At 29.2% G+C, this 9,414-nt stretch overlaps 1 long non-coding RNA gene across 1 annotated transcript in view; it reads left to right on the top strand.

Moving 5' to 3' along the window:
* The first annotated feature begins 8,595 nt into the window (after nucleotides 1-8,595).
* Nucleotides 8,596-9,414, top strand: part of LOC105107460 (uncharacterized) — a 4,995-nt gene continuing 4,176 nt past the window's right edge. The window contains exon 1 of the long non-coding RNA XR_838882.1: nucleotides 8,596-9,132. This is a non-coding gene — a long non-coding RNA (uncharacterized LOC105107460). The remainder of the gene's footprint in view (nucleotides 9,133-9,414) is intronic.

Raw genomic sequence — 9,414 nt, 5'->3', positions numbered from 1 at the left:
GTGAATTTGTCATGCCAAGGCTAAGAAAATTCCACATAAGCATTTTTTATTTTTTTTACATTTTTGATAAATTTATAACTGAAAATACTTCTCTTAAAATCTTTCAAACTAATAAAAAATTATTTATCCTAAATTTAATTTTTTTAAAAGTTTTTTTAATTTTTTGAAGAGTTTTTAAAAGGTTTTTCTTTTGCAACCAAATATTTTTTGTAATTAAGTTTTTTATATTTTTATTTATTTGGTTACTAATTAATATTTATAAAGTATCATATCATTTATTAATAAATAGTGAACAAGGGACTTTCAATTACCTATTCTATTCTTCTATTTCATGTGACACTCCTTGTCTGCAATTATATGGTATTGTACACAATGATATATACCACACCTGATATTTGATGCTTTTGAAGTGTTGAAAAGTGCCTTATTTTTTTTTTTTTTAGATTAATATGAGTGTCTAGGCCAGTTTGTGCGCACCACGACTAATTTCATGGGTCCTGAAATTAATGACCATGTAAACCTCTAATGATCATTATATGAGCAACCAAGGACTCGAACCTGAGACCATAAAGGGAGCAAACCCCTTAGTCCCAAGTTCTTACTATTTAGCCACCACCTAGATGGTTAAAAGTGTCTTATTTCCACTTGCTTGGTAGTGTAGTATTACTGCACAGTAATATTTAAGATTTTTCACATTTTTACTTAATGCCTTGTTTGTTTCAAGAAAAACGAATTCCTAGAATTCATTTTCCTTACTTTCCCATGTTTGGTAACAAAATGGAAAAGTAGTTAATGGAAACTTAATTCCGGTCAACATAAAAAAAATGCTTCATGAAAGGAATGTGTTTCCCTTCTAATAAGGAAAGGAAAACACTTTCCTTTTTTTCATTATCTACTTTTATAAATCACGGTTTGTCTCTCCTTTTTTTTAAAAATGATTGGAAGCATTTCAGAACCATTTCTTCTCTGGACAATTGAAGCATTTCACTTGAACAATTAATTTCAGGTATTTTTTTATTATTTCCTTTATGTTTTTATCTTCTTCGTAGATCTGTTAAAATTATTGCATAATATTTCCATAACACAACAATTTTTCCATGATAATTTTCTTCTTCATCACTCACATTCGGCAGTTTATTCTACCCAAACAAACACCATCAAGTGCAGAGAGAGAGGCACTTGAAAATCCCCAAACTATGTTGGAAGCATTGAGAATCAACCCTTGCTCTCTCTTTTTTTAATAGTAGCCGGGGGAGAACTGGGAAGGAGGAGCCATGTTGCCCCTTGAATGTTTGATACTTGTCCTGCTTTTTTGTCTTAAATATTTGCTTCTTTATGCACAAATGGTGAGAGAAACAGAAAGAGAACACGGGGAAACCGACAGGAACAAGGGCATGAGAGATACAGAGAGGGAGAGGGAACAGGGGAAGGGGAATGAGAGAAACCGAGAGGGAACAGTGGAATGGGGGAATAAGAGAAATTGAGAGGGGAATCAACCGAGAGGGAGAGGGAACAGAAGGAATCAACCAAAAGGAGAGTGAACAATGGGAATCGACCAAGAAGGAGAGGGGAATCGACCGAGAGGGAGAGTAAACAGTGGGAATGGACCGAGAAGGAGAGGGGAATCGATCGAGAGGGAGAGGGAACAGGGGGAATCGACTGAGAGGGAGAGGGAACAGGGAACAATGAACAGGGAGAGGGAACGGGGGGAATCAACTGAGAGGGAACAGGAAACAGGGGAATGAGAGAGGGGAACCGACCGAGAGAGAGGGCGAATGGAATTATAAGCCATTGAATTTAGTCTCATGAGCATATGCAAAACATGGGTTAAGCTGCGTGTTTATTAGGAAAATGCAAGAGATGATTAGAGTTTTAACCAGAGAATGTGAGCTCCCATTTTTTTCTATGTGTTTGAGCGAGAGCTAACGAGCTTAAAAGGTTTTTTTTTCACATGCAAAACTCATTAACAAGCTTGTTGTTTATTTTTTATTACTTGGTGATTTATAAATCTGTTTATTGTTATGTAATCATGTGAAATGAGTACCCTAATTACATATGGTTATATTATTATTGTGAATAATTACACCATTACCGTGTGAAATAGAATGTTTAAATACATGTTATATTAATAAGGGGAATTATAACAGGACAATAAACATAAATTTGCATTTTAGTTTACTTTGCTTAATATATGATTAATGTTTGATTAATATATGATGTTTATTGTATTGAGTGTGGAAGTATTTTATATGTTTTTTTTTAATATTTATTTCCCTAAATTTATAGGTTTTGTTATCAGAAAACTTCACTTTCATGTTATGGATAGTAAGATAATTCATACAGCATGTATGGGAGCAGCTGTAACTGTGATAGCTACAAGGGTAGCTATTATTGAACAAGAAAGAAATAGAATTTTTATACCAAGAGAACCACGTATCAATGCAATTGCTTAACAAGAATTCTATATGGACAGCATTTTGAATCGAGGTGATAGACATTGTGTTGAACAAATTCATATGAAACCTGTTGTCTTTTCTAGATTGTGTGATGTTCTCACAAGTTGTGACCCATTACGATCAACTCAAAATGTATATATTAGGGAGCAAGTAATTGTATTCTTACAAATTGTAGGCCAAAACTAAAGATTTCGTGTTATTAATGGTATATACTATAGGTTTGTTGAAACTATCCATCGTTACTTTAGAATTGTTTTAAAAGCAGTTCTTAAGTTTTACATATACCTTATTAAAGATCCAAAGGATATAGTTCCAGCAGAGATAATGAATAATCAAAGATTCTATCCTTATTTTAAGGTATGAAAACAATACCAATATTTTTATATGTTAATTAATTATATCTAGAAGAAAAGGTTATAAATTATTTTTTCATGTTTATATAGGATTGTGTGGGAGTAATTGATGGTACCCATTTTCCTGCAAATGTTCCTGTTAAGATTCAAGGAAAGTTTTGAGGTCGAAAAGAAGGAACAATACAAAAAGTTTTAGCAGTTATAACTTTTGATTTGAAGTTTATATATATTTTAGCTGGTTGGGAAGGAAGTGCCCATAATTCATGGGTTTTAGGTGATACATTATCAAGATCTAATGGTCTAAAAATTCCAGAAGGTATATAATAAAGTATGTATTATATGCAATAAACATATAAAATATCTTATTACATAAAGATAGTAATAGGTTTTTTTTTTAATTTGTAGGAAAATATTATCTTAGTGATGCTAGTTACGGTATTCGAAAAGGAATCATTTCTCCTTTTCGTGGAATTCGATATCACTTGAATGAGTTTACAGAACGTTCACCAGAAAATAAAAAGGAGCTATTTAATCTTCGACACTCGTCATTAAGAATCGCTATTGAGCGAGGGTTTGGTATTTTAAAGAGTCATTTTAGATCAATTGATGGAAAATCTTTTTGGTCTTATGAAACACAAGTAGATATTGTGCTTGCATGTTGTGTTATTCATAACCACATAAAGGGAGTTGATCCTTATCACTTTCTTACGGAAGAAATATGTTCGGGAAGTAAACCAATTAGACGAATAATCAACTTAAATCAATGGGAGGAAAGGGAATAGAATAGAGAGTGGATAACAAAAAGAGAAATGATTACATCAACCATGTGGAATGATTATAACACTCAAAGAAACTAGTAATTGAGTGTTAATTATATGTGTTTGTTTTTATTGTGTCTTGCTTGAATTTGTATTATCCTTGTTATGTATTTGGAGTAGATGCTGACTTTATTATAAGTTCTTATGTATTTTATATATTCTCTTTTAAATATTAATTGTAGTTTTTATATGAAATTTATTAAATCTATATATTACATGATTTTATTTTGTATAAATTTGTAATTTCTTTTTTTGTAAAAATGAGTTCCACACAGAATAAAAAATACAAGGGCAAGCACTTCATATGGTCTAAGCATATGTCACATATGTTACTTGAGATATTAGCTGAGGAGGCACTTAAAGGAAGCAGACCTTCTTCTACCTTTAAAGCAGAATCTTTTGTTAAGGTAGCTACAGAAATTAGTCAAAAGTTCAACGTGCGATGCGAGCCTAAGCATGTGGACAATCATCTCAAGATTGTGAAAAAAGAATGGGGAATAATAACCAAACTTAAAAATAAAAGTGGCTTTGGCTGAGATGAGTGTTTGAAGATGATTACAGTGTCGAAAGATGTATATGATGAAGAAGTAAAGGTATGATAAATATTATAATCTTTGTAATTTTTATATTTATTTTTGTTTCTAAAATGTTATACAATGAACTAAAAAATGCATATTCTAAACTTTATGAACAAACACATCCCAATCATGACAAGTATCTCAACAAAAAACTTGATATGTATAAGGCAATGACAATTGTTGTTGGAAAAGACATGGCAACCGAAAATTATGCCAAATCATATGCTGATGTCAACTTGGAAGAGAACACTGAAGAGCAATCAATTTTGATTGAAAATGAAGGTGAATATGAAGAAACTTCTAAGGGAAAAGAAACATCTTCCTCTAGTACACAAAAGAGGCAACATAGGAAGAGAAATCGCATGTATGAAGATGATGGTATTAAAAAGTTGTCTAAACAGATTGAAGATGTAGCCTTTGCAATTTAAAGCCTCAGCAAAAATCAACTTGATGTTAACGCGCTGTATACAGAAGTGATGAAAATTGAGGGCTTTGATGAGATCACTCTTGGGGATGCATTTGATCATTCGGTCCAAAATGAAATGTTGGCAAAAGCATTTATGGCAAAAAAAGCTAATTTGAGGAAAATTTGGGTTCAAATTTTTGTGAACCAACACTATTATAGGCCTGCTAGCTAAGATGGTTTGACTATGTTTTTAATTTGGGTTCAGACTATGTTTGATATTTGACAAGTAAGTTTACTTGTTTAATTTAGTCTAGCATGTTTATGTTTGTACTTTGAACTAATATATATGTATATGACATCGAAATTTAATATTTATGCATGACTATATTTGATGTTAGATATTTATATTTATTTCTAGATGCTTATTTAATATAAATTAAAGGGATATTAAAGAGATTATTACTTTTACCCGTAAAAAAAATATTTATCCAAAAAATCCATCAAAATATTTTTATATGTATTTATCTTTTAAAAAATTCTTCATACAAAAAAAAAATCCCAAATATATAACTCTTACCATAAACTAATTTGGCTTCCTTCATATGAAAAAAAAAACTTATTTTAAGCTTTTAAAATTGAAAAAATATATTAATAGGTTTTACTTAAAAAAATATTTCTCAAGCTTATTTCTTTATAATATAATATGATATATATAGTTATATTTTATAAAATAAGCTATGTATGAATATAGGATATAATAAAAAAATTCATCATTATACTTTTTAGATTTCATTCTTTTATTTTATTCTTTTATTGTAAGTGATTAAATATTTATATTAAATATTATATATATATATATTAGATAAACTTTTAAAAAAATTAATTCATTAATAAATTATTTTTCAATTTATTTTTCATAACATAAACAAACACTAGAAAGTATTTTCCAGTTGATTTTTCATAATACTACTAAATATCGGAAAATACTTTTCTAGAATTCACTTTCTAGGAATTTACTTTCTCCAGAATTCACTTTCCAAAAGAAAACAACTTTACTACAAATAAACGAAGCCTTCAATATGTTGAAGGACATCAATTCTCATTGTTTCAATTCAAGTTAACACATTAAATTTATAATTATAAACATAGAATTGAGATAACTAGATATAAAAAAATAAAAAGAAAGATAAAAAAACTAATTTTTAATAAATTAAATGTTCAAGAATTAAAGAAAAAAAATCAATTTCAAAAGAAAAACGAAAATATGGATTGAATTCAACAAAATAGTGTGGGATAGATTTCAAGAAAAAAATACAATAAAAAAGGCTCATGAGCGGAGAGAAATGAGGGGATGAATTTTTTTAAAAAAATCCATTAAAAAGTCTCCAAAACAAAAAAAAATAGAAATAATGAAAACGAAATTTATATAAAAATATTTTGAAATTAAATATTAAGGGATTAAATTGAAAATAAAATTTAATTAAAAAATAATAAAAAATGATAATTAAGAGAATGATGAGGATGAAAGTGAAGAAAAAAATCAATAAACTGGGCTTGCAGGATGTTCAAATGATGAGGATCAAATGAGGGACTTGTTCCTTTCCTTCGCGTCCGGGTTCGAGTCTTGCCGTGCACGTCTGTCACCCTCGCGGTGTTTTACCTATTCATTGGGCTTACAGGATGTTCAGTGAGCCGTGAGAATTAATCGTGATGTGTGCAAGCTGGCCTGTACACCCCATGTAAAAAAAAAAAAAAAAAAGAAATCAATGGAATTGAAGGTATCTTTTCATTGCTGCGATATATAGGGTTGTGACGTTAAGCAAATAAACTGGCTTTGACAATTACTGAGGAATGGTTTCTCATTGTCTGCCCTCCAAGCATTACACGTTACAGTATTTATATTTGCATCCTATGCTGACTTCCTTCTTGACTAGCTAACAAACTAACCGCTAAATGTCCTTCCAACTAACTCTTAACCGTTAACTAAACTTGCAATCACGTGGAACTATTAGCAATTTCATCTTGAAATTAACCTCCATAACTGTTTCTGCTATCCTGCTGCTGCACTAGTTGTTTACTGCACTGTTTCATCGGGTACACCCATCTTATTACTCTGCCCCAATTTTGATAATTAATGAATTGAGTTGGGGCAATTTAGTATTTTAATAAATAAAAAATATTTAAGAAAATAGGCTAACACGTGTTGTGCAAGCACTTCGCCGTCTTCAGACAACATTTACTGTTGATACTAATGGACAAAATTATCGTACTGGGATGATGTCTGATTTTCCTTGACATTTCCTCCATGAAAAGGAGGCATGTGTATAGAGAAAATTTTTGGTTTGACAATATAATCATTCTTTTTTTTTTATTTCCTTTTTTTAGTTTTTTTTATTTGCCAGAAAATAATTTTTTTAAAGTAAATTTTGAAAAAATAAATTTTTTTCTAATATTTGATAGTGTAATAAAAAATAAATTAGAAAATATTTTTTAATATTTAATTATATCATAAAAAATAAGCTGAAAAATAACTTATTAATGTTTTATTTTTTTCAAGTTTATTAAAACAATAAAGAATAAATATTACAAATTAAAAAGTTAAATAAGAATAAAATTGAAAAAAAATATAATTTTATAAATTATCTCAAATAAAATAAATAATAATCAAAATAATAGAGATCAAATCTAAAAAATAAAAAAATAAAAGATTTAAGAAATTAAAATAATAATAATTAACATTTCATAAATTATTTCAAATAAAATAAGTAACAATCAAAAGAATGATGATCAAATTTGTTACATAAAAAATTTCAATAAAAAAATAGTAAGAAAAAAAAACAAATAACAATTATAAAAATGAGGATCAACGTTAATATAAAAATTAAATTTTAAAAGATAAAATTAAAAAATAAATATTCAAAGCAATATATATATATATATACACACACACACATATCAGCAAATAATATGACGTTTCTAAATTCTTTCTAACTTCTAGAAAGTGTTTTGCGCTCAATTTTTTTTTTTTAAATATTTTTCTGAACATTAAACCAAATTTTTCTTTGACTGAAAAATGTTTATTGTTGATCAATTTTTCTAATAGCAAACAAATATAGAAAAGTTTGGAAAGTGGGTTCCTGAAAAGTAAATTCCAGAAAAGAAACATAGCCTTAATGTTTGTGTCTGCCTTGTAATTTTTCAAATTAACTACTAATTTTTTTATTTAATTCTTGTTCTTTTGGTTATTAGATATTATATTTTAAATAATTTATAAAATTGAATTTTTATTTCAATTTTATCCTCATTTAATTTCTTATTTAGTTATATTTGGTCTTATTCATTTAATTGCTATTTATAGAATCTAGGATAATTTTTAGAATTGAATTTTTTATTTTAAGATCTCCCCTTCCATTATTTTTTCCCACTAGATTTTTTTATTATTCTTTTGATTATTTTTTTCCTTTGAAATTGTTTTTAAAATGATATTTTTTAACTCAATTTTATTTTTTAATATTTAATTGGTTTGAATTTAAACTTGCCAATTAATCTCTTGTCTAATATTTTATGGGTTGTAAGTTTTTGAAATAAGTCAGCTGGTTCATTCGAGATTGCTTTATTTTATTTATCATTAATTTAAATTAATATTTTTTTAACATTTATTTAATTGAAGATTGAGCTCTTATTATTTTTTTAAACTTTTTGTATACTTTGTTTTTATTTTTTTATTTTATTAAATTATCTAGGATTTTATTTATTTATTTATTTTTATTAAATTTATTTTATAAAATAAAATTTATTTTTGAGTTAAATAGAATTGATTGAATACAGATAAATGACAGCTTCCTTATGTTTTTTTCCCTCGGTGTTGCTCTAGCAACCCACGTGGTTTCTTTCGATGTCGCCATGCAATCATTTCAACAAAATCTTCTTGTAAATTATAAAAAAACTTATTTCCAGAATGAGAAAAGAAAATACTTAAACAAATTCACACTTAACTGAACTTGCCTGGCTTTTTTCCCATCTATTTGAGTGATGTTGGTGGGCATGGGCTGGGAGCATGGTTGTTTCTACTCTTGTTTTTTTTTTTTTTTTTTTTTTCTTTTGCTTGGGGCTGCTATCGGCTCATCAGCTCATTTTGGATCTGCCTCTCTTCGCCTGGTTTCCCCCGCTGCCCCTCCCTCTCAATTGAACCTACCAAGAGCTGAGCAGTTATCATGAGGTGGGAGGGCATCTCTTTGTCTCTTCAATTTACATAGTGTTGGCACGTCTGCGATTTCAGCTTGCTGTTTCTGGGGGTGGATTGGATGAAATATGAGTTTGTTTCACGGGTCTTCCTCGCTTGATTGCTGCGCTGGAATGGCTGCCCATGAAAGATGCTCCCAACTTGGCAATTTATGCAAGATTTTTGCAGGATGTTCAAGGTATTTTTGGTTGGGATGGGTGTTGGACGAACGTGCTTGCCTTTTCAACTGGATTTGGTTTCGATGCCCCATTCCATCTTCTTTGATATGGGAGAGTTTAGAAACGAATGTTCAGCTTGATTTTATTTAAATTATTTTTTTAATATATTGCTATATAGTACAACCTTGCCATGCTTTGCCAATTCAATTTTGGGTCTCCTGCCATGTTAGCTGTAACAGTGATGCCTACTGCCCTTGATATCATCTTTCTCATCATGGTCAGCTGGGCTTTTTTTTCTTTTTTCTTTTTCCTGGGATATGCTTGTTTAAGTCTGATTGTGAGACCTATAAAGGAGTCCCTATGCTAATTTATCTATTTTCTTTACATGGTTTTGCATTCCTG

The sequence above is a fragment of the Populus euphratica genome, unplaced genomic scaffold (genome assembly GCF_000495115.2).
Source record: "Populus euphratica unplaced genomic scaffold, PopEup_1.0 scaffold161.1, whole genome shotgun sequence".
NCBI lineage: Eukaryota > Viridiplantae > Streptophyta > Magnoliopsida > Malpighiales > Salicaceae > Populus > Populus euphratica.
This window is presented reverse-complemented; position numbering and strand designations above follow the sequence as displayed.